Raw genomic sequence first — 25,827 nt, forward strand, 5'->3', positions numbered from 1 at the left:
TTTTTCAAGTCAAACAGTTGGATAGTTTGACTATGATTGGTGTTAAAACAATTCTAATTAAATTATTAAATGAAATCATACTCTACCTTAACCACAATGTATTTAAAAATGCATTGGTTTGTTATGAAAAAGAATGCTATTAAACATTTGCATGTAAAGTATAACTTTTTAATGTATATAAACAAAATGCATTTAAATCTAACAATTCAAAACTAATAGAATCTGAACAACATAATAGAATATTGCACCATATCAAATAAATATAAAACATGTGCAAAACTGCAGCATCCCACTTAAAACATTAAACTGGTCCCTCTTTTCTCTCTCTTCTTTAGTGCCATGTTATAACCAGCAGCACACAGCAATGCTGACCATATTTTGCTTTTATGAGAGATTTGCATTCAGAAATGCAAGCTGCCTCACTTGAGGTTTCTTCTGTCAGTAATTATCTGTCCCGTTTTCAAGAAGAGCCTCTCAGAGGGAATGGATGTGGCCACTATGCAGTCTCCCTGTAATGACTTCAGTAAGCCGTGGGTAGACAGAGGCCTTGTTCTTCTTTTGGAGGAGCTCCTCCAAATAGGATCGGACCTCCATTATGACTTCTGTTGAGGGATTCCTTCGTGCTGCATCTCCAGTTGCTCTGTCGTCAAACAACATCCAAACAGCAGACATTTGTGGCACTACTGCTGGTGCTTCTGCTCCATCTGATCCCTCTTCTTCCTGTTGCCCTGGTGCCTGAGCCAGCTGACTGCTGGGGCTGTCCCTCCCTGCTGCTGAGGTTATTCTTTGAAGAGCCTCATCAATTGCTCTAGCATCACTGAAGGCTAACTTCTTAAACCTGGGGTCAATTGCAGCGGTTTCTGATAGCACGTGATTATATTCCATTCTGTGGAACTTTCTGTCCATTGATGAACATAGGGTCTCCATCAACTCTGTCACATGTCCTGTGGTTACATTTGCTTGCCTCTGGCGGCTGGCTGTGATTTGCTGCAGACCCTTATACAGGAGTATCATTTTTGAGGCTGTCACATAGCTGAAAAGAGAGAACAGTAACTTATTAGTTCAGGTTCATATTTTGTCTACTGATAATACATCCTCATCTACTGCTCATATACATTTATAATACTGGATTAAACAATGATGTAGTAATAACTGCTTACTGTACCTCTATCCACAGTGACCTGCTCAAAGGGTTCCAGAACTCTGCACACCTCCTCCACCACTTCCAATTCCTCTTTGGTCAGAGCATCAATAGGTGCATTGACAATGTCCAGGGTAGAGATGATGGCATCCTTGACTCAAGAAACCACTTCAACATATAACATGTTGAATTCCACCTTGTAGTGGAGTCTTGTTTAGGCCTCAGCTTAGGCATCCCCATCTGGCGTTGTGTAGACTTTAGTTTTTCGGCACCTACAGTGCTCCTGTGGAAGTATTCCACAGCTGCTTTCACTTTTTTCCACAGTGGGCTTCATCACCTTCAGAGCATCTCTTACAATCAGGTTGATTGTGTGGGCAGGACATGGATGATGGGTCCATTGTAAAATGTTCATGGCTTTGGTTATGTTAGCTGCATTGTCGCTAAAACAACAGACCACTTTTCCATCTACTTGCCATTCTCTGGCCACTCTCAACAGTTCCTCTGCCAAGGTCTCTGAGGTGTGTCTGTCGCTGAACTCAAAGCAGTCCAGAAGACAGCTAGACATCGAAAAATCTTCAACGAAGTGACATGTAACCGACATGTAAGAAGTGGTTACCCTTGATGTCCAGCAGTCAGTGGTAAGGCAAACTGCAGTAGCTTTTTGGACTCTTTCCCACACTGAAGCCTCTGTGCTCTCGTACAGTTGTGGAATAAGTGATTTTAAAAGGGTTTTCCTGCTTGGAATTGTGTAGATTGGATTTAGACTATTGCTATAATTTCTAAAATCTCTGTCCTCCACGATCGAAAATAGCTAGAAATCGGTGGCAATCATTTTAGCCAACGCAATATATACTCTGGACCTAGTTTTGTCCCATGGAATAAATGTTGTAGATCTTAATGTTTTTCCTCATAATCCTGGACTATCGGACCACCATTTTATTACGTTTGCAATCGCAACAAATAATCTGCTCAGTCCCCAACCAAGGAGCATCAAAAGTCGTGCTATAAATTCTCAGACAACACAAAGATTCCTTGATGCCCTTCCAGACTCCTTCTGCCTAGGGACTTCAGAGGACAAAAATCAGTTAACCACCTAACTGAGGAACTCAATTTAACCTTGCGCAATACCCTAGATGCAGTTGCACCCCTAAAAATTAAAACATTTGTCATAAGAAACTAGCTCCCTGGTATACAGAAAATACCCGAGCTCTGAAGCAAGCTTCCAGAAAATTGGAACGGAAATGGTGCCACACCAAACTGGAGGTCTCCCGACTAGCTTGGAAAGACGGTACCGTGCAGTATCGAAGAGCCCTCACTGATGCTCGATCATCCTACTTTTCCAACTTAATTGAGGAAAATAAGAACAATCCAAAATGTATTTTTGATACCGTTGCATAGCTAACTAAAAAGCAGCATTCCCCAAGTGAGGATTGCTTTCACTTCAGCAGTAATAAATTCATGAACTTCTTTGAGGAAAAGATCATGATCATTAAAAAGCAAATTACGGACTCCTCTTTAAATCTGCGTATTCCTCCAAAGCTCAGCTGTCCTGAGTCTGCACAACTCTGCCAGGACCTAGGATCAAGGGAGACACTCAAGTGTTTTAGTACTATATCTCTTGACACAATGATGAAAATAATAATGGCCTCTAAACCTTCAAGCTGCATACTGGATCCTACTCCAACTAAACTACTGAAAGAGCTGCTTCATGTGCTTGGCCCTCCTATGTTGAACATAATAAACGGCTCTCTATCCACCGGATGTGTACCAAACTCACTAAAAGTGGCAGTAATAAAGCATCTCTTGAAAAAGCCAAACCTTGACCCAGAAAATATAAAAAACTATCGGCCTATATCGAATCTTCCATTCCTCTCAAATTCTTTAGAAAAAGCTGTTGCGCAGCAACTCACTGCCTTCCTGAAGACAAACAATGTATACGAAATGCTTCAGTCTGGTTTTAGACCCCATCATAGCACTGAGACTGCACTTGTGAAGGTGGTAAATGACCTTTTAATGGCGTCAGACCGAGGCTCTGCATCTGTCCTCGTGCTACTAGACCTTAGTGCTGCCTTTGATACCATCGATCACCACATTCTTTTGGAGAGACTGGAAACCCAAATTGGTCTACACGGACAAGTTCTGGCCTGGTTTAGATCTTATCTGTCGGAAAGATATCAGTTTGTCTCTGTGAATGGTTTGTCCTCTGATAAATCAACTGTACATTTCGGTGTTCCTCAAGGTTCCGTTTTAGGACCACTATTGTTTCCACTATATATTTTACCTCTTAGGGATGTCATTCGAAAACACAATGTTCACTTTCACTGCTATGCGGATGACACACAGCTGTACTTTTCAATGAAACATGGTGAAGCCCCAAAATTGCCCTGGCTAGAAGCCTGTGTTTCAGACATAAGGAAGTGGATGGCTGAAAACTTTCTACTTTTAAACTCGGACAAAACAGAGATGCTTGTTCTAGGTCCCAAGAAACAAAGAGATCTTCTGTTAAATCTGACAATTAATCTTGATGGTTGTAAAGTCGTCTCAAATAAAACTGTGAAGGACCTCGGCGTTACTCTGGACCCTGATCTCTCTTTTGACGAACATATCAAGACTGTTTCAAGGACAGCTTTTTTCCATCTACGTAACATTGCAAAAATCAGATTTTTTTTGTCCAACAATTATGCAGAAAAATTAATCCATGCTTTTGTTACTTCTAGGTTAGACTACTGCAATGCTTTACTTTCCGGCTACCCGGATAAAGCACTAAATAAACTTCAGTTAGTGCTAAATACGGCTGCTAGAATCCTGACTAGAACCAAGAAATTTGATCATATTACTCCAGTGCTAGCTTCCCTACACTGGCTTCCTGTTAAGGCAAGGGCTGATTTTAAGGTTTTACTGTTAACATATTAAGCGTTACATGGGCTTGCTCCTACCTATCTTTCAGAGTTGGTCCTGCCGTACATACCTACACGTACGCTACGGTCACAAGACGCAGGCCTCCTAATTGTCCCTAGAATTTCTAAGCAAACAGCTAGAGGCAGGGCTTTCTCCTATAGATCTCCATTTTTATGGAATGGTCTGCCTATCCATGTGAGAGACGCAGACTCGGTCTCAACCTTTAAGTCTTTACTGAAGACTTATCTCTTCAGTAGGTCATATGATTGAGTGTAGTCTGGCCCAGGAGTGTGAAGGTGAACGGAAAGGCTCTGGAGCAACGAAACGCCCTTGCTGTCTCTGCCTGGACGGTTTCCCTCTCTCCACTGGGATTCTCTGCATCTAACCCTATTACAGGGGCTGAGTCACTGGCTTACTGGTGCTCTTTCATGCGTCACTTGAGTGGGTTGAGTTACTGACGTGATCTTCCTGTCTGAGTTGCCCCCCCCCCCCCCCCCCTTGGTTTGTGCTGTGGTGGAGATCTTTGTGGGCTATACTCGGCCTTGTCTCAGGATTGTAAGTTGGTGGTTGAAGTTATCCCTCTAGTGGTGCGGGGGCTGTGCTTTGGCAAAGTGGGTGGGGTTATATCCTTCCTGTTTGGCCCTGGCCCTGTATCATCGGATGGGGCCACTGTGTCTCCTGACCCCTCCTGTCTCAGCCTCCAGTATTTATGCTGCAGTAGTTTATGTGTCGGGGGGCTAGGGTCAGTTGGTTATATCTGGAGTACTTCTGTCTTATCCGGTGTCCTGTGTGAATTTAAGTATGCTCTCTCTAATTCCCTCTCTCTCTCTATCGGAGGACCTGAGCCCTAGGACCATGCGTCAGGACTACCGGGCATGATGACTCCTTGCTGTCCCCAGTCCACCGGGCCTTGCTGCTGTTCCAGTTTCAACTGTTCTGCCTGCGGCTATGGAACCCTGACCTGTCCACCGGACGTGCTACCTGTCCCAGACCTGCTGTTTTCAACTCTCTAGAGACCGCAGGAGCGGTAGAGATACTCTTAATGATCGGCTATGAAAAGCCAACTGACATTTACTCCTGAGGTGCTGACTTGCTCCACCCTCGATAACTACTGTGATTATTATTATTTGACCATGCTGGTCATTTATGAACATTTGAACATCTTGGCCATGTTCTGTTATAATCTCCACCGGGCACAGCCAGAAGAGGACTGGCCACCCCTCATAGCCTGGTTCCTCTCTAGGTTTCTTCCCAGGTTTTGGCCTTTCTAGGGAGTTTTTCCTAGCCACCGTGCTTCTACACCTGCATTGCTTGCTGTTTGGGGTTTTAGGCTGGGTTTCTGTACAGCTCTTCGAGATATTAGCTGATGTACGAAGGGCTATATAAAATAAACTTGATTTGAATATCAATTTGTTCTTGTTTTGCTACAGACAGACTTTGGCATAAACTGGTCCAAAGAAGACTGCGTTGCTGTGGGTCGCGGAGTAGGTCTACTTGACTAAGTGGATACATCTCCACGCGTGGAGGTGCTGGCTCCACCACTATCACGCCCTTCTAGTTTCTCGAAGCTCCGCTACAGCTAGCTTCATAGTTGGGTGCACAGTTCGCATATGCCGGTATAGGTTGTGCTTAGACCCGGCTTTATATGAGATTTTGTTTTGGCAAATTCTACACTGTGCTCTAACATTGTCTACATTATTAAAATGCATCCAAATGCTACCGTGCTGCCGACTCATTTTCCAGCGGTTGTTTTCACCGCTGTCCTTTCTCTAGCTCCTCGGCTGCTAAGTGTGTGACTGAGTGATTTGGCTCAGTCCTCCCTCATGCATCTTTGGTTCATTGGTTGACACTGCGTGTCTGATTGACAGGAACAACAGGTGAGGCTGTTAGTCTGAGCAGATAGTCAGAACGAATGCGTGTGCGCTTGAGCATTTAGGCCTATATTATTTTATTTATTTTTTCGTTCTTTGAATTAGTTAATTCTATTCATGTAAATCTTTTGATTATTCATATCTTAATTTTAATTTTTAATAAATAGATTCGGCTCTTCTGATATGCGAGCCGGCTCCCAACGTTCACATACAAGAGCCGGCTCTTAGAGCCGACTCGTTCGCAAACGACCCATCACTACTAATTATATTTAAGTCAATTTCCTTGGAAAGATAACTGTCACGTGATTCTCCATCCATGCATAGGCAGCCTACTCTATTGTATTGAGACCACACACATAGGTGCACTTGATCTTGATCTCGCATGCCCAACTAGGCGAGGAGATGTAGACTACAGAACATGGAGCCAATGATGAGGGTGAATAATGTGACAGATGTGCAATTAATACAATTGGTTGGCCTAGGCTACAGCATACAAAGCAGAAAGACAATTTCCAAATAAATCAGCTGGACAAAAAAAGGTGTCTGTCTGACCGACCTGCTTCCGCCCGCAGCATGAAACATGCGGCCAAGCCGCAATGATCTCTGTCGGGACCCGCAGGCTCTCTAGCCTACATTCGGTAATAGTAGTCCTAGTCACTGCAGCCTAATATGTTAATTGAACTCACAAATTTAAAAAGACCATTCTGAATAGAGGCACAATCGAGGCTCAGCCCCAGGGGTCAATTATTTTAGGAGGTCCAGGAAAATGTTTGGCTTTTCTAAATGCATTACATGGAGACATTTAGAATAATTTTTAATACCACAAAAATTAACGAAATGACACTGACAAACTTAGATAATTAAAAACAACCTTGAGTGTAACCAATAACTTTGGCCTACGGAAAGAGGGGAGACAAACAGATTGTACCGTATGACATCCATCTAGCCTGGTGGAGGAAATGATAGTCCTAAAAAAAACAATCCTGAGGCGCAGACTCAATGATAAAGACTGTGAAGGCTGGGCTTAGTCTCGGAAACCCGACCAACAGGTGCCTAGGGTCATGATTCCCACACAGAATGTCTTGTTAAATTCTAAAAGGGAAAAACAAAATGTTCCCGGGGAGGGTCCTTTTCAGACAGACAACTCTCCCAACAAATGGCCTGTAGGCTGACATGCCAGAACATTCAAATTCAAAACGAAAGTGGCTTTCAGATGTATATTTTTAGGCCACCCGTGGGAGTAAATGTCATTCCGGTTCATCTGTTCCTGTTGTATTGTCATCACATGTTAAGGTTGAACACTGAGTTCCTCAAAAGCCTGTGCAAAAAAAACTAAGTTGGAATAGTTACCACTATTACTATATGTAATCAGCAATGTTAGTACAATTAATAGTATATTAGAATATGTAATATGCATACATATTTAAGGGACATGTTAATTTGCAGTGTACAAACTTAACATGATGAACAGATATTACATTTACTCTAACGGGTGTTCAAAAATACATATACAAAGCCACACCTCCAATAAGTCACACCTCCAATCTTCTGATAGGCTGCCACCTTCTGATAGGCTGCCACCAAATATTATTAAAAATGTAAAAATAATACCTTTACAACAGGGATTCGTTGAAGACCCTTTTCAGAGGGGTTGCTCAAGGAACCTTTTGAACTGGAAAGGTTCCCCCAGTGTGGCAATTCTTTCAGGATTAGTTTAGCCTTTTGTTCACAACAAAGAACATCACATTGACAGGGGGAATCTGATCCTAGATCAACATTCCTATCCTGATTCCTGGAAAGTGAAGACTTGTGGACAAGAAATGTCTGATTTCTTCACCTCGTGAAGGTACTAGTAGCTGGTATATTGTGTAAGTTGTATTAAGAAGATTCTTATCTGCAACTGTGGCTGAGCACTCACACACTTAATTATCAACAATAAATGTACACTCTTAGAAAAAAGGTTCCAAAGGGTTCTTTGGCTGTCCCATAAAATAACCATTATCTGTACCTGGTATAATCCTTTTGCTTTTCATGTACAGTGGCTTGCAAAAGTATTCACCCCCCTTGGCATTTTTCCTATTTTGTTGCCTTACAACCTGGAATTAAAATGGACTTTTGTGGGGTTTGTATCATTTGATCTACACAACATGCCTACCACTTTGAAAATGCTAAATATTTTTTAATGTGAAACAAACAACAAATAAGACAAAAAAACTGAAAACTTGAGCGTGCATAACTATTCAGCCCCCAAAATACTTTGTGGAGCCACCTTTTGCAGCAATTACAGCTGCAAGTCTCTTGGGGTATGTCTCTATAAGCTTGGCCATCTAGCCACTGGGATTTTTGTCCATTCTTCAAGGCAAAACTGCTCCAGCTCCTTCAAGTTGGATGGGATCCGCTGGTGTATAGTAATCTTTAAATCATACCACAGATTCTCAATTGGATTGAGGTCTGGGTTTTGACTAGGCCATTCCAAGACATTTAAATGTTTCCCCTTAAACCACTCAAGTGTTGCTTAGCAGTATGCTTAGGGTCATTGTCCTGCTGGAAGGTGAACCTCTGTCCCAGTCTGAATTCTCTAGAAGACAAACAGGTTTCCCTCAAGAATTTCCATGTATTTAGCACCATCCATCATTCCTTCAATTCTGACCAGTTTCAGTCCCTGCCGATGAAAAACATCCCCACAGCATGATGCTGCTATCACCATGCTTCACTGTAGGGATTGTGTTCTCGGGGGGATGAGAGGTGTTGGGTTTGTGCCAGACATAGCGTTTTCATTGATGGCCAAAAAGCTCAATTTTAGTCTCATCTGACCAGAGTACCTTCCTCCTTATGTTTGGGGAGTCTCCCACATGCCTTTTGGCGAACACCAAACATGTTTGCTTATTCAATCTCCGCTGTGGAGCTTTGCAGCTCCTTCAGGGTTATCTTTGGTCTCTTAGTTGCCTCTGATTAATGCCCTCCTTGCCTGGTCCATAAGTTTTGGTGGGCGGCCCTCTCTTGGCAGGTTTGTTGTGGTGCCACATTCTTTCCATTTTTTAATACTGGATTTAATGGTGCTCCTTGGGATGTTCAAAGTTTTGGATATTTTTTTATAACCCAACCCTGATCTGTACATCTCCACAACTTTGTCCCTGACCTGTTTGGACAGGTCCTTGGTCTTCATGGTGCCGCTTGCTTGGTGGTGCCCCTTGCTTAGTGGGGTGGCAGACTCTGGGGACTTTCAGAACAGGTGTATATATACTGAGGTCATGTGACAGATCATGTGACACTTAAATAAAGTCCACCTGTGTGCAATCTAACTAATTATGTGACTTCTGAAGGTAATTGGTTGCACCAGATCTTGTTTAGGTAAATACATATGCACGCACCACTTTTCCCTATTTAATTGTTTCAAATATTTTGAAACAAGTTATTTTTTTCATTTAACTTTTTTACTATTTTGTGTATGTCCATTACATGAGATCAAAATAAAAATCTATTTAAATTACAGGTTGTAATGCAACAAAATAGGAAAAACACCAAGGGGGGTGAATACTTTTGCAAGGCACTGTAGAACCCTATGTGGAAAGGGAACCAAAAAGGGTTCTCCTTTTAGGCTCTTCATAATCACTTTTTTCCCCTTTAAAACAAAGAGTGTACTGTGTAGCTCCTTATCAATAACAAGTGCCTCTCTATGGGCCGATTTCCCTGGACTAAAAAGCACTTCCAAGGTACAATCTCTCCTGTTTGTTAGTTTAGAAATAGGTCTGTGAAATAAGTCTGTGTCCGGAAAACCACCCGTATATGCAGTGGAGGCTGCTGAGGGGAGGACGGCTCATACTAATGGTTGGAACGGAGCGAATGGAATGGCATCAAACACATGGAAATTACATTTACTCTACATTACTCTGCTCCAGCCATTATCACGAGCCCTTGCTCCCCAATTAAGGTACCACCAACCTCCTGTGCTTATACATTTTATATGTATTATACTACGTTGCTGGAAAACCTTGGTAGAGCATGGGCGAAGTTTGGTCTTGTGATGCCCATGTGAATTTACTTTCTTTTTAGGCTTCAGACCAGCCTAACTGCCAAGTTTCTGTGTTTAATTTCTTATACTATGTTTTAAATCCTATCTTTCTTCATGTTTTTTTACTTCCCAGTGACTAGCATTCCGATTAATCAGACACAAAGGACGGGTTCCATATTAAATTACTTCTGGATGACAGTATTACGAGCCTATCGTATTCTCTCCCCTGGAATCGTGAGATCTTCTGTAAGCAGAATTGTGAAAGAAAATGCCATTCACACACACACACCTTGCCTGTCATTAGCAGTGGGGACAATGTGTGTTGCAGAGACAATGCCTGAGTTTAGGGGCGGACTTAGTGATTTGGAGGCCCCAGGCAGAGACCAGTCAGGGTAATCCTAGCATTTTGCCTCACTAAGGCAGGAGAGAGTATGAAGGAAAATAAAAACACAAATTAAAACTCTTGGTAAATAGTATGGTCTATAGCGTATCATGAGGTATTCTTTTATAAATATATACAGTTGAAGTCGGAAGTTTACATACACTTAGGTTAGATTCATTAAAACTAATTTTTCAACCACTCCACAAATTTCTTGTCAACAAACTATAGTTTTGGCAAGTTGGTTAGGACATCTACTTTGTGCATGACAAGTAATTTTTCCAACAATTGTTTACAGACAGATTATTTAACTTATAATTCACTGTATCACAATTCCAGTGGGTCAGAAGTTTACATACACTAAGTTGACTGAAACAGCTTGGAAAATTCCATAAAATGATTTCATGGCTTTAGAAGCTTCTGATATGCTAATTGACATCATTTGAGTCAATTGGAGGTGTACCTGTGGATGTATTTCAAGGTCTACCTTCAAACTCAGTGCCTCTTTGCTTGACATCATGGGAAAATCAAAAGAAATCAGCCAAGTCCTCAGAAAAATTGTAGACCTCCACAAGTCTGGTTCATTCTTGGGAGCAATTTCCAAATGCCTGAAGGTAACACGTTCATCTGTACAAACAATCGTATGCAAGTATAAACAACATGGGACCACGCAGCCGTCATACCGCTCAGGAAGGAGACGCGTTCTGTCTCCTAGAGATGATCGTACTTTGGTGCGAAAAGTGCAAATCAATCCCAGAACAACAGCAAAGGACCTTGTGAAGCTGCAGGAGGACACAGGTACAAAAGTATCTATATCCACAGTAAAAACGAATCCTATATCGACATAACCTGAAAGGCTGCTCAGCATGGAAGAAGCCACTGCTCCAAAACCGCCATAAAAAAGCCAGGGACAAAGCTCATACTTTTTGGAGAAATTTCCTCTGGTCTGATATAACAAAAATAGAACTGTTTGGCCATAATGACCATCGTTATGTTTGGAGGAAAAAGGGGGAGGCTTGCAAGCCAAAGAACAATATCCCAACCGTGAAGCATGGGGGGAGAAGCATCATGTAGTGGGGGTGTTTTGCTGCAAGAGGGACTGGTGCACTTCACAAAATATATGGCATCATGAGGATGGAAAATTACGTGGATATACTGAAGCAACATCTCAGGACATCAGTCAGGAAGTTAAAGCTTGGTCGCAAATGGGTCTTCCAAATGGACAATGACCCCAAGCATACTTCCAAATTTGTGGCAAAATGGCTTAAGGACAACAAAGTCAAGGTATTGGAGTGGCCATCAGAAAGCCCTGACCTCAATCCCATAGAAAATGTATGGGCAGAACTGAAAAAGCATGTGCGAGCAAGGAGGCCTATAAACCTCACTCAGTTACACCAGCTCTGTCAGAAGGAATGGGCCAAAATTCACTCAACGTATTGTGGGAAGCTTGTGGAAGGCTACCGAAACTAGGAGTAGTATTTGGTAGCATTGCCTTTAAATTCTTTAACATGGGTCAAACGTATGTAAACTTCTGACCCACTGGGAATGTGATGAAAGAAATAAAAGCTGAAATAAATAATTCTCTGTACTTTTATTATGATATTTCACATTCTTAAAATAAAGTAGTGATCCTTATTATTATTTATTAACAATAATTATTATTATTCAATGTTACTTGTTCCAGGTCAACGTCAAACAAATTGTACATATGTAGATATATTTAAATTACAAAATGAAACAAGGTAACATAAATCATAACCAACAAACACCAAAACAAATAAACATACAAAAACAATAAGAATTATACATTCCTTTTCAGTTCTCTGCCCTTAATTTTTCATTGCTTTAATATTTTTTCCTCATTCATTTCATTAACATTTGTTACATACAATTAATAATTTCACTGTCGCAAAATGTGTGGCTGTAGTACAAATAGCCATTGGTCCATTCTTATAGGACATATGAACCTGCCCTCCAGCTCGGTTTTGACATTTTCTCAGAACATTTTAATTAATGGGAAAATCCAAAACAGATGGCCATGAGTGCATTCTTCCTTCTTACAACTGCTATCAGAGAATTATGCTTTCATTTTATTACATATAATGGGAGTCCTATGAACCCTTTGCATAATCTTACATTGCATCTCTACCTTTCTGGTACCAGAGGTGGAAAATGCTATCAGAGATACCAGGAGGAAAGACCTTGTTATTTATAAGGGGAGTCAGAGCAGAAAAGTAATCCTTTCTCCCAAGGTGTTTGCAAATCTCTCTCCAGATCTTCAAGGTGCTGTTAAGAATCGGGTTATGTTTCACTTCTGTGCTGACTGAGTTTCTATTACCAGTCATAACACCGATTAATGAGTATGGAGATGTGAAACAGGAGTCATTACTGACCCAATTAGAGCAATGTTCATCCTGAGCCATTCTGCATTTATGCGAGCACGACATGCCCAGTTATAAAATAACAAATTAGGTAGTGCCAGGCCTCCTAAATTATACGGCAGCTGCACTACTAATTTTCAACCTTGGTATTTTTCTGTGTTGTGCCATATAAGGTGTGAGAGGTATTTATTGAGCTCATTAAAATTATTTTGTGTTATATATAATGGTATCATCTGGAGAAACAAAAGTCTGGTGAAAACCTTCATTTTAAAATCAGATTAATTCCACCCATCCATTATGATGGTGGGTCCATCCACCTATCTATGTCTTCATTAACTGCCCAAAGTACAGGTTAAAAGCTGCTGTTAGACAGGTCGGCTGCTGTTAGACAGGTTGTGAAGTTAATTCAACATTTTTATACCTAGATAAAAAAGAAAAATTGTGCATTTGAATGGAAACTCATTCAAAGTGTTGTCACTCAAGCTCCCTAGGGGCATAGCTTCGGATTTATTAAAATACATTTTGTAGCCAGAAAAAGGAGCTACACCTCTTAATTAAGTCAATAAGAATGAGAATAAAGGTTTCTGGGTTAGAAATTAATAGCAAAATATCATTGCATATAGAGATATTTTTTATATATATATTTTTAACCTTTATTAACTAGGCGCGTCAGTTAAGAACAAATTCTTATTTACAATGACGGCCTACCCCAGCCAAACCCGGACGACACTGGGCCAATTGTGCGCCGCCCTATGGGACTCCCAATCACGTCCGGTTGTGATACAGCCTGGATATAATGTTGTTTTTTTCAATCTTGACACCTGTAAGACCTTCTTGGGTATGTAGAGCCTCTGACAGGGGCTCTAATACCAAGGCAAATAACAGAGGTGACAGTGGGCAACCATGGCGTGTCCCTCTACACAGAAAGAAAAAGTGGGTGACTGCTTTCCGTTTGTTATCACAGTGGCCTGCGGGGCATTGTATATCAGCTTTATCCAGTTAACAAAATTCTCTCCCACTTCAAAGTACTTTAAATTGGTATGGCCATTCTACTCAAATGCCTTCTTGGCATCCAATGATAGAGCAGTGTCTCTATGTTGTGATTGCTCAAAGGGTTGTATTATGCTGAGGAGATGTCTGACATTTGTGAATGAATGCATTTGCATTATAAAAACAGTTGGGTCCGGCTTTATTAAAGTTGGTAGAAATATTTCTAGTCTCCTATCTAGGATCTTAGATACGATCTTACCGTCCACATTAATAAGGAACACAGACCTATAGCTAGAGCAATCTTTGGCTGGTTTATTTTTCTTAAGAATGATAAGAATTTTAGCATGTTTTAAAGTGGGAGGGAGCTTGCTCCTGGCAACGGAGTCTGTATACATTCTGAAAAGGGGTTCCGTTATGAAATATTGACAATTCTTATAAAACTCTGGTCCAAACCCATCAGGTTCTGGCGATTTCCCATTTGTAAGGGTTTTAATCGCCTCTTGTATTTCTTCTTTGGATATCTCCTTGCATAATAATTCTGTTTCCCACATGTTATGTTGGTAGAGATAGTTTGTCCAGAAAGGATTGCATGTCAGACAGATTATTGCTGGAGTCGGAGCAGTAGAGTTACAGGTTTTAGTCCCTCATAATGTTATTTGTTTTTCGTTCCACCCCCGATTGATCCTTTAATGAGGGTATAGCCTCTGTTCTTTAGCAGTCTTAAGAGGAGTCAACTTGGTTTATTTCCATGTTCATATAATCTGTGTCTAGCCTGGAAAATATATGCTTCTGCTTTGTCTGTAAACAGTTGGTCTAATGCTGATCTTGCCGCTTGTAATTCTTTGAACAGCTGTTTGGAAGAAGTCCTTTTAAATTAATCTTCAAGTTGCCTTACTTTTAACTAAGTCCAAATGTAGTTCAAATGTTTTCTTTCTTTTAGCTGCAACATAGGAAATAATATTCCTTCTGATAAGTGCCTTGCCTGCTTCCCAAATGATTGAAGGAGGTAGGTTAGGGGTGTCATTATTCTCCATATAGAGATTCCATTGATTCTTTAAAAGGACAGTGAATTCAGGTGTTAAATAGCATAGGGTTTAAATGCTACCTTCTGTTAGATTGCTCCCTGTCAGGTGGGAAAAAGACCATGCTGACCTGGGAATGGTCCAACAAACACATGATTTTGATATCACAAGACTGGGTTCAGTCTAAAACCAGTTGTGAAGTTAGAAAGTAATCATTTCTAGAAATTGATTTGTCTGGCAGAATAAAAAGAAAAGTCCTTCTCATTTGGATGCATAATCCTCCAGGCATCATGCAGACAGAAATTATTTTTGATTGACCAGTGGGTTCAATGGACAATTATATTCTCCTCCTGAATTACAAAATGGTATCGCCAGTGAAGCCGCATCATTTACAAGTTTTGCAATAAAGGTATTTAGGTAAAAATTAGGTGCATAAATTGATCCCAGTTGATTATGCTCACTTTCCAGTGTAAAAGGGAGATTTTTGTGAATAAGAATGACAGCCCCTCTGCTTTTAGAATTATAGGATGAGTAAAACACTTTGCCTAAACAGTCTCGTTTTAATTTCTAATGTTCCAAGTCAGTCAGATGTCTGTCCTGTAGGAGAGCAATCTGTACCTTTTCTCTTTTAAGCTGAGTCAATACTTTTTTTAGGCGAATGAATTCCTTTCAAAAGAATATTAGGTATCTTTAAAATCATGGGGGTTTGCTGCTGTTACGGAATCCACAACAAGCGATGAAAGAGCAATAAAACCCGTCTGATAATATTTAACATATTTGGCCAACATTAAGATAAATTCTTAAGATAAGACTTAAGATAAAACTTATACATCCAAAATTACATAACAAAATATAAACACCTGAGAAAATTATAATCAGTATGTGATACTGAAGGAGGGTAAGCTGCGGGGGAGGTGGAGTCTTGACCGCTTCTGAAAATAAATAACGTGGTCTAGGTCATCGACACCTATGAGCATCTTCATTGGGCCAAATAAATGTTAAGATTTTACCATTAGCTACCCTGGTACCGTCTACCTTCCAAGAGGCCTTTACCCAAATGCAAGTAGATATCAATGCAATTAAAATTGCATTCAATTGTGCATTCGGTCAGCAAAGCCATTAACTCAAAGATAATTAATATTGAATTAATTATTATAACCTAATAATACTAATGATAAAGTCATAATAATAATAAGAGTGCTGGGAAGGAGAAATTAAAATGAATGATTACAAACTTCCCTCAATTAAACAAGCTCCTAGTTTAATAAGAACACAATAGACTTAAGAAGAGGGCTTCTTAATCGAATGTCAGAACAAATCCCATTCTGCTTCCTATTATAGACAGCAAAGTCAAACAGAACAACCTCTCCGTATTTGAATCCCAGTCAGAGCCAGGGCGAGTCTATAGAGGCTCATTAATCTATCAACCTTAATTATTCGGGCCATATTATGATTGTCATCCGACCGCTCAAGTCATTTTATCCCTCTGAGCTCTCAGCTCCAACATAAAAAACATAGTCCTAATAAATTGAACCATCCATGGGGAGTAAAAAAAACAAAAGAGCGGGGTCTTTGGAACCTTTATCCTGAGAGCGGACAGACACCCAATAAATATGAAAATCCAAAACATAATAGACCCGTACAATCGGCTACTGTTGACCATAGGTGCGCTCGACCCCACCCGCCTCGAGCCGTTGGTCGGCTGAGGCCCCTGCCCCCTGGGTCCAAAGGGATTCTCCAAGGATGAGAAAGACCCCGCCTGGCCGGCCGCCCCGATGGGCATAGAGACGGGCGCACCCACAAACCCCACTTCAATATAAAAGTAGCATCATACGTTGAACCTATGAAAAGTTAAATATAATTTTCATCCACACAAAACATTAACAGTACTAGTCAAAGGTTTGTACACACCTACTTATTCACTAATTTTCTTTATATTAAAAATGTTCTACAATATAGAATAATAATGAAGACATCAAAACTATGAAATAACACATATTGAATCATGTAGTAACCAAAAAAATGTTAAACAAATAAAAATATATTTAATATTTTAGATTCTTCAAAGTAGCCACCATTTGCCTTAATGAGAACTTTGCACACTCTTGGCATTCTCACAACCAGCTTCACCTGGAATGCTTTTCCAACCGTCTTGAAGTTCCCACATATGCTGAGCACTTGTTGGCTGCTTTTCTTTCACTCTGCGGTCTAACTCATTAACAAGGCACACCTGTTAATAGAAATGCATTCCAAGTGACTACATCATGAAGCTGGTTGAGAGAATGCCAAGAGTGTGCAAAGCTAGCACAGACTGGAATATGATCTGGGATTCATCCAATTGCATTGAGGAGTATACCACCGGTCAATGGCTTCATCAATAAGTGCATCGATGATGTTGTCCCCACAGTGACCGTACGTACATATCCCAACCAGAAGCCATGTATTACAGGCAACATCCGCATCGAGCTAAAGGCTATAGCTGCCGCTTTCAAGGAGCGGGACACTAATCCGGACTCTTGTACTCTTATAAGAAATCCCGCTACACCCTCAGACCAACCATCAAACAAGCAAAGAGTCAATACAGGATTAAGATTGAATCCTACTACACCAGCTCTGACACTCGTCAGATGTGGCAGGGCTTGAAATCTATTACAGATGAAAAAGGGACGCGAGCTGTCCTGTGACGCAAGCTACCAGACAAGCTATTTGCCTTTTACACTTGCTTCGAGCCAAGCAACACTGAAGCATGCACGAGGGCACCAGCTGTTCTGGATGACTGTGTGATAACGCTCTCGGTAGCCGATGTGAGCAAGAAGTTTAAACAGGTCAACATTCACAAATCCGTGGGGCCAGACGGATTACCAGGACGTGTTCTCAAAGCATGCGCAGACCAACTGTCAAGTGTCTTCACTGACATTTTCAACCTGTCCCTGACCGAGTCTGTAATACCTACATGTTTCAAGCAGACCACCATAGTCCGTGTGCCCAAGGAAGCGAAGGTAACCTGCCTAAATGATTACCGCCCGTAGCACTCATGTCGGTAGCCATGAAGTGCTTTCAAAGACTGGTCATGGCTCACAACAACAGCATCCTCCCGGATACCCTAGACCCACTCCAATTCGCATACCGCCCCAAAAGATCCACAGGTGACACAATCTCAAACGCACTACACACTGCCGTTTCCCACCTGGACAAAAGGAACACCTATGTAAGAATGCTATTCATTGACTACAGCTCAGCGTTCAACACAGGAGACTGAAAAGATTTGGCAGATCTTCAAAAAGTTCTTCAGCTGCACAATTGAGAGCATCCTGAACCGGTTGCATTACCACCTGGTATGACAACTGCTCAGCATCTGACTGTAAGGCGCTACAGAGGGTAATGCATACGGCCCAGTACATCACTGGGGCCAAGATTCCTGCCATCCAGAACCTATATATTAGGCGGTGTCAGAGGAAAGCCCATGAAATTGTCAGAGAGTCATAGACTGTTTTCTCTGCTACCGCAAAGCAAGCGACCAAAAGGCTCCTTAACTGCTTCTACCCCCAAGCCATAAGACTGCTGAACAATTAATAAAATGGCCACCAGACTATTTACATTGACACCCCCCCCCCATTTGTTTTGTACATTGCTGCTACTACCTGTTTATTATCTATGCATAGTCACCTCAACCCAACCTACATGTACAAATTACCTCGTTATTTTTTACTTTAGTTAATTTGGTAAATATTTTCTAAACTCTTCTTGAACTGCACTGTTGGTTAAGGGCTTGTAAGTAAGCATTTCACGGTAAGGTCTACACTTGTTGTATTCGGCGCATATGACAAATAAAAGTTTGATTTGATTAAAGAGGTGGTTGGGTGTTTTAAACAGCCTTTCTGAATCTCATACTTCCCATTCCTATTTTAAAGAATCTCAAATATAAAATATATTTTGATTTGTTTAACACTTTTTTGTTTACTACATGATTCCATTAGTGTTACTTCATAGTTTTGAAGTCTCTACAATGTATAAAATAGTAAAAATAAAGAAACACCCTTGAATGAGTAGGTGTGTCCAAACTTTTGACTGGTACTGTATATGCAGTTTGCCAATATTGTCCCATTTGAATGACATGAAGCATGTGACCAGAATGCAATAGTCACCGTTAGGCTATTTCGCCAATAAATCATATCCAGTTGAAGTGCGTAGTCGTACAGCATACTTCACGACATTACATCATTAGTCATGACTGTCATTTCCTTCAGTGAGTGCTTTATATCCATTTGACTGTAGTGTGTCCGCTCCCTAACATGCATGCCTGCCCCTGCGTCACTGACCGATTCAGAAATAAAAAGGTGTGGGCTATTTGTTCCCAAGCATCCCCCGGCATGTAGGCCTACTTTAGAGGCAGGTTGATTTAAACCAAATGAGAAGAGTAAATATTCTATAGCATTGTCTATTAGACTACCTGGTGATGGTTCATAGACCAAATGTAATTTGAGTCAATAGGAGGTGGTAGGCTATTCACATATTATGCCAGTGTACATCTTCTGGTGATTCAAATGACAGAGTACATCTTCTGGTGATTCAAATGTCATAAGCTGCCACTTTTGTGTCAGGCTTAAGGTTGCTTACACACAGTCAGTGTTGTGAGGCTTACAGTCAGTGTTGTGAGGCTTACAGTCAGTGTTGTGAGGCTTACAGTCAGTGTTGTAACGCTTACAGTCAGTGTTGTGAGGCTTACAGTCAGTGTTGTGAGGCTTACAGTCAGTGTTGTGAGGCTTACAGTCAGTGTTGTGAGGCTTACAGTCCGTGTTGTAACGCTTACAGTCAGTGTTGTGAGGCTTACAGTCAGTGTTGTAACGCTTACAGTCAGTGTTGTAACGCTTACAGTCAGTGTTGTAAGGCTTACAGTCAGTGTTGTAAGGCTTACAGTCAGTGTTGTAAGGCTTACAGTCAGTGTTGTAACGCTTACAGTCAGTGTTGTAACGCTTACAGTCAGTGTTGTAAGGCTTACAGTCAGTGTTGTAAGGCTTACAGTCAGTGTTGTAAAGCTCACAGTCAGTGTTGTAACGCTTACAGTCAGTGTTGTGAGGCTTACAGTCAGTGTTGTGAGGCTTACAGTCAGTGTTGTGAGGCTTACAGTCAGTGTTGTGAGGCTTACAGTCAGTGTTGTGAGGCTTACAGTCAGCGTTGTAAGGCTTACAGTCAGCGTTGTAAGGCTTACAGTCAGCGCTGTAAGGCTTACAGTCAGCGCTGTAAGGCTTACAGTCAGCGTTGTAAGGCTTACAGTCAGCGTTGTAAGGCTTACAGTCAGCGTTGTAAGGCTTACAGTCAGCGTTGTAAGGCTTACAGTCAGCGTTGTAAGGCGTACAGTCAGCGTTGTAACGCGTACAGTCAGCGTTGTAACGCGTACAGTCAGCGTTGTAAGGCTTACAGTCAGCGTTGTAAGGCTTACAGTCAGCGTTGTAAGGCTTACAGTCAGCGTTGTAAGGCTTACAGTCAGCGTTGTAAGGCTTACAGTCAGCGTTGTAACGCTTACAGTCAGCGTTGTGAGGCTTACAGTCAGCGTTGTAACGCTTACAGTCAGCGTTGTAACGCTTACAGTCAGCGTTGTGAGGCTTACAGTCAGCGTTGTAACGCTTACAGTCAGCGTTGTAACGCTTACAGTCAGCGTTGTAACGCTTACAGTCAGCGTTGTGAGGCTTACAGTCAGCGTTGTAACGCTTACAGTCAGCGTTGTAACGCTTACAGTCAGCGTTGTAACGCTTACAGTCAGCGTTGTAACGCTTACAGTCAGCGTTGTAACGCTTACAGTCAGCGTTGTAACGCTTACAGTCAGCGTTGTGAGGCTTACAGTCAGCGTTGTGAGGCTTACAGTCAGTGTTGTGAGGCTTACAGTCAGTGTTGTGAGGCTTACAGTCAGTGTTGTGAGGCTTACAGTCAGTGTTGTAAGGCTTACAGTCAGTGTTGTAAGGTTTACAGTCAGTGTTGTAAGGTTTACAGTCAGTGTTGTAACGCTTACAGTCAGTGTTGTAACGCTTACAGTCAGGGTTGTAACGCTTACAGTCAGTGTTGTAAGGCTTACAGTCAGTGTTGTAAGGCTTACAGTCAGTGTTGTAAGGCTTACAGTCAGTGTTGTAAGGCTTACAGTCAGTGTTGTAAGGCTTACAGTCAGTGTTGTAACGCTTACAGTCAGTGTTGTAACGCTTACAGTCAGTGTTGTAACGCTTACAGTTAGCAAGGTGGCGGCGTCCTCAGCAGTGGAAATACGCTTCTCTGCTTCCTCGATTCTCTTCACATTAACATCCAACTTAGTTTCAATTGTAACAAGGGTGGCGGAAAAAAACTTTAATTTCTCGTCAATTATATTGATCAACTTTTCTGTAATCACTTTGACAAATTCCGAGTTTGGTGTTACAGTCAGCTCTGCTATACTGTTTGAGTTGGCTTTGTCCTCCCGCGACCCTAAAAGTTGTTGTCACGATCGTCATAATAAGCGGACCAAGGCGCAGCGGGATATGAAGACATCTTCTTTTATTAAAGATGACGAAACACGAAACAAACACTTTTACAAAACAAAACAACAAACGACTGTGAAGCTACAAACGTAAGTGCATACACAAGCTACAAACGTTCAACATAGACAATTACCCACAAACAGCTAAAGCCTATGGCTGCCTTAAATATGGCTCCCAATCAGACAACAATAACCAGCTGTCTCTGATTGAGAACCAATTCAGGCAACCATAGACTTTCCTAGACACCTACACTGAACACTAACCCATCTACTCTACTTAACCCCCTAAACCATACAACCACCATAGACAATACAAAAAACACATACCTTCCCCATGTCACACCCTGACCTAACTAAAATAATAAATGAAACAAAGAATACTAAGGCCAGGGCGTGACAGTACCCCCCCCCCCAAAGATGCGGACTCCGGCCGCAGAACCTGAAACAGAAGGGGAGGGTCCGGGGTGGCCCCCCATCATGGCGGCGGCTCGGGACGAGGCCCCCACTCCACCATTGTCAATACCCGCTTTGGTGGCGCCTCTGGAGCGGCGGCCATTGTAGAAAGTCCCGGACTGAAGACCATCCCAGAGGGCGCCACAGGACGGATGGGTAGCTCCGGACTGAGGGGGGGTAGCTCCGGACTGAGGGGGGGTAGCTCCGGACTGAGGGGGGGTAGCTCCGGACTGAGGGGGGGCAGCTCCGGACTGAGGGGGGGCAGCTCCGGACTGAGGGGGGGCAGCTCCGGACTGAGGGACGGCAGCTCCGGACTGAGGGACGGCAGCTCCGGACTGAGGGACGGCAGCTCCGGACTGAGGGACGGCAGCTCCGGACTGAGTGACGGCAGCTCCGGACTGTGGGACGGCAGCTCCGGACTGAGGGACTGCAGCTCATGGCTGGCTGACGGATCTGGCCGCTCATGGCTGGCTGACGGATCTGGCCGCTCATGGCTGGCTGACGGATCTGGCCGCTCATGGCTGGCTGACGGATCTGGCCGCTCATGGCTGGCTGACGGATCTGGCCGCTCATGGCTGGCTGACGGATCTGGCCGCTCATGGCTGGCTGACGGATCTGGCCGCTCATGGCTGGCTGACGGATCTGGCCGCTCATGGCTGGCTGACGGATCTGGCCGCTCATGGCTGGCTGACGGATCTGGCCGCTCATGGCTGGCTGACGGATCTGGCCGCTCATGGCTGGCTGACGGATCTGGCCGCTCATGGCTGGCTGACGGATCTGGCCGCTCATGGCTGGCTGACGGATCTGGCCGCTCATGGCTGGCTGACGGATCTGGCCGCTCATGGCTGGCTGACGGATCTGGCCGCTCATGGCTGGCTGACGGATCTGGCCGCTCATGGCTGGCGGACGGATCTGGCCGCTCATGGCTGGCGGACGGATCTGGCCGCTCATGGCTGGCGGACGGATCTGGCCGCTCATGGCTGGCGGACGGATCTGGCCGCTCATGGCTGGCGGAAGGCTCTGGCCGATCCTGTCTGGCGGAAGGCTCTGGCCGATCCTGTCTGGCGGAAGGCTCTGGCCGATCCTGTCTGGCGGAAGGCTCTGGCCGATCCTGTCTGGCGGAAGGCTCTGGCCGATCCTGTCTGGCGGAAGGCTCTGGCCGATCCTGTCTGGCGGAAAGCTCTGGCCGATCCTGTCTGGCGGAAAGCTCTGGCCGATCCTGTCTGGCGGAAGGCTCTGGCCGATCCTGTCTGGCGGAAGGCTCTGGCCGATCCTGTCTGGCGGAAGGCTCTGGCCGATCCTGTCTGGCGGAAGGCTCTGGCCGATCCTGTCTGGCGGAAGGCTCTGGCCGATCCTGTCTGGCGGAAGGCTCTGGCCGATCCTGTCTGGCGGAAGGCTCTGGCCGATCCTGTCTGGCGGAAGGCTCTGGCCGATCCTGTCTGGCGGAAGGCTCTGGCCGATCCTGTCTGGCGGAAGGCTCTGGCCGATCCTGTCTGGCGGAAGGCTCTGGCCGATCCTGTCTGGCGGAAGGCTCTGGCCGATCCTGTCTGGCGGAAGGCTCTGGCCGATCCTGTCTGGCGGAAGGCTCTGGCCGATCCTGTCTGGCGGAAGGCTCTGGCGGCTCCTGTCTGGCGGAAGGCTCTGGCCGATCCTGTCTGGCGGAAGGCTCTGGCCGATCCTGTCTGGCGGAAGGCTTTGGCCGCTCCTGTCTGGCGGACGGCTCTGGCGGCTCCTGTCTGGCGGACGGCTCTGAAGGCTCATGGCAGACGGGCAGTTCATGCGGCGTTGGGCAGATGGGCAGTTCAGGCGCCGTTGGGCAGACGGGCAGTTCAGGCGCCGTTGGGCAGACGGGCAGTTCAGGCGCCGTTGGGCAGACGGGCAGTTCAGGCGCCGTTGGGCAGACGGGCAGTTCAGGCGCCGTTGGGCAGACGGGCAGTTCAGGCGCCGTTGGGCAGACGGGCAGTTCAGGCGCCGTTGGGCAGACGGGCAGTCCAGGCGCCGTTGGGCAGACGGGCAGTTCAGGCGCCGTTGGGCAGACGGGCAGTTCAGGCGCCGTTGGGCAGACGTGCAGTTCAGGCGCCGTTGGGCAGACGGGTAGTTCAGGCGCCGTTGGGCAGACGGCAGACTCTGGCCGGCTGAGACACACTGTAGGCCTGGTGCGTGGTGCCGGAACTGGAGGTACCGGGCTAAAGACACGCACCTTCAGGCTAGTGCGGGGAGAAGGAACAGGTCATGCTGGACCCTGGGGGCGCACATTAGGCCTAGTGCGTGGTGCCGGAACTGGTGGTACCGGACTGGGGACACGCATCTCAGGGCTAGTGCGGGGAGCAGCAACAGGGCACACTGAGTTCTCGAGGCGCACTATAGGACTGGTGCGTGGTACCGGGACTGGTGGTACCGGGCTGAGGGCACGCACCTCAGGGCGAGTGCGGGGAGAAGGATCAGTGCGTACAGGGCTCTGGAGACGCACAGGAGGCTTGGTGCGTGGTGCCGGTACTGGTGGTAATGGACTGGAGACACGCACCATAGGGCTAGAGCGTGGAGCAGGAACAGTGCGTACAGGGCTCTGAAGACGCATATTAGACCTAGTGCGTGGTACCGGAACTGGTGGTACCGGGCTGGGGACACGCATCTCAGGATGAGTGCAAGAAGCAGGAACAGGACACACCGGGTTGTAAAGATGTACTGGAGACCTGGTGTGTATAGCCGGCATCAAATCTTCCGGAACTTTAACACAAGTTTCAGGCTGAGTACGAGGAACTGACACAGGTGGCATCGGACAGCTAACACGATCCTCAGGGAGAATGCCATGCATACTCTGCCAAATCAACAGCTCTCTCTTCACTCTCCTCCAATTTCGTCAACAACTCCTTGAATGTCTCATAATCTCCCCTTCGTTCACTCTCCTCCAATCTGTCCAATAAATCCTCGACAATCTCAGACTCACCCCTCAACTTCGCCGACTGCTCCAAATGTCCCCCCCCCCAATAATTTTTTGGGGGTGTCTCTTGGGCTTCCTACCGTTTCGCCGTGCTGCCTCCATTCGCCGGTATCCCTCCTCGCACTGCGCCAGAGAATCCCAGGCGGGCTCCGGCACTCTCTTAGGGTCGATCGCCCATCTGTCGATCTCTTCCCACGTAGTGTAGCCCAGATCCTTCTCCTGTTTCCGTGCTCCCTCCTCATACCGCTGCCTCTCGGCTTTAGCTGCCTCCAGCTCTTCACGAGGGCGGCGATATTCTCCATGTTGAGCCCATGGCCCTTTACCGTCCAGTATTTCCTCCCATGTCCAGAAATCCTGTGTAGGTGGGTCCTGTTGTTTTCTCCCGTTACACCGCTGCTTGATCCTTTTTTGGTGGGTAATTCTGTCACAATCGTCATAATAAGCGGACCAAGGCGCAGCGGGATATGAAGACATCTTCTTTTATTAAAGATGACGAAACACGAAACGAACACTTTTACCAAACAAAACAACAAACGACCGTGAAGCTACAAACGTAAGTGCATATACAAGCTACAAACGTTCAACATAGACAATTACCCACAAACAGCTAAAGCCTATGGCTGCCTTAAATATGGCTCCCAATCAGACAACAATAACCAGCTGTCTCTGATTGAGAACCAATTCAGGCAACCATAGACTTTCCTAGACACCTACACTGAACACTAACCCATCTACTCTACTTAACCCCCTAAACCATACAACCACCATAGACAATACAAAAAACACATACCTTCCCCATGTCACACCCTGACCTAACTAAAATAATAAATGAAACAAAGAATACTAAGGCCAGGGCGTGACAGTTGTCTGTTTTTCTCCGCTCTGGTTAGTGCTTTTGGTCGATTCATGAATAATAATCTAGATTCCAATCTCCCGCTAAAACTTGGGTTACACACAAAATAAAGACAAAGTATTTTCATGTTGACCAGCCTTCAGCACGTCGGTCGTGAATCCCATGTACTCTAACTCAGGCAAGCAGAACCTTGAGACTTCCTTAATATTAAAGATTGTGCACCAATTGTTGTTAACAAAGAGACCCCCCGACCTTACCAGACTCTCATTCTGTCCTGCCAACATGTATATTATCCATGTCCTTGTTCAGCCACGACTCTGAGAAGCATAGTATATTACAGTTCTGAATGTCCCATTGATAGGATAGTCTCAAACGGAGTTTGTC

The 25,827-nt window shown here is 44.3% G+C and overlaps 1 protein-coding gene across 5 annotated transcripts in view; it reads right to left on the reverse strand.

Annotated features, from left to right (window-relative positions):
- The window catches only part of LOC129859561 (semaphorin-4G-like), a 63,703-nt gene that overhangs the window by 21,560 nt on the left and 16,316 nt on the right, over positions 1–25,827 (reverse strand). The gene's annotated exons all lie outside the window — the stretch shown is intronic.

The sequence above is a fragment of the Salvelinus fontinalis genome, chromosome 1 (genome assembly GCF_029448725.1).
Source record: "Salvelinus fontinalis isolate EN_2023a chromosome 1, ASM2944872v1, whole genome shotgun sequence".
NCBI classification, from domain to species: domain Eukaryota; kingdom Metazoa; phylum Chordata; class Actinopteri; order Salmoniformes; family Salmonidae; genus Salvelinus; species Salvelinus fontinalis.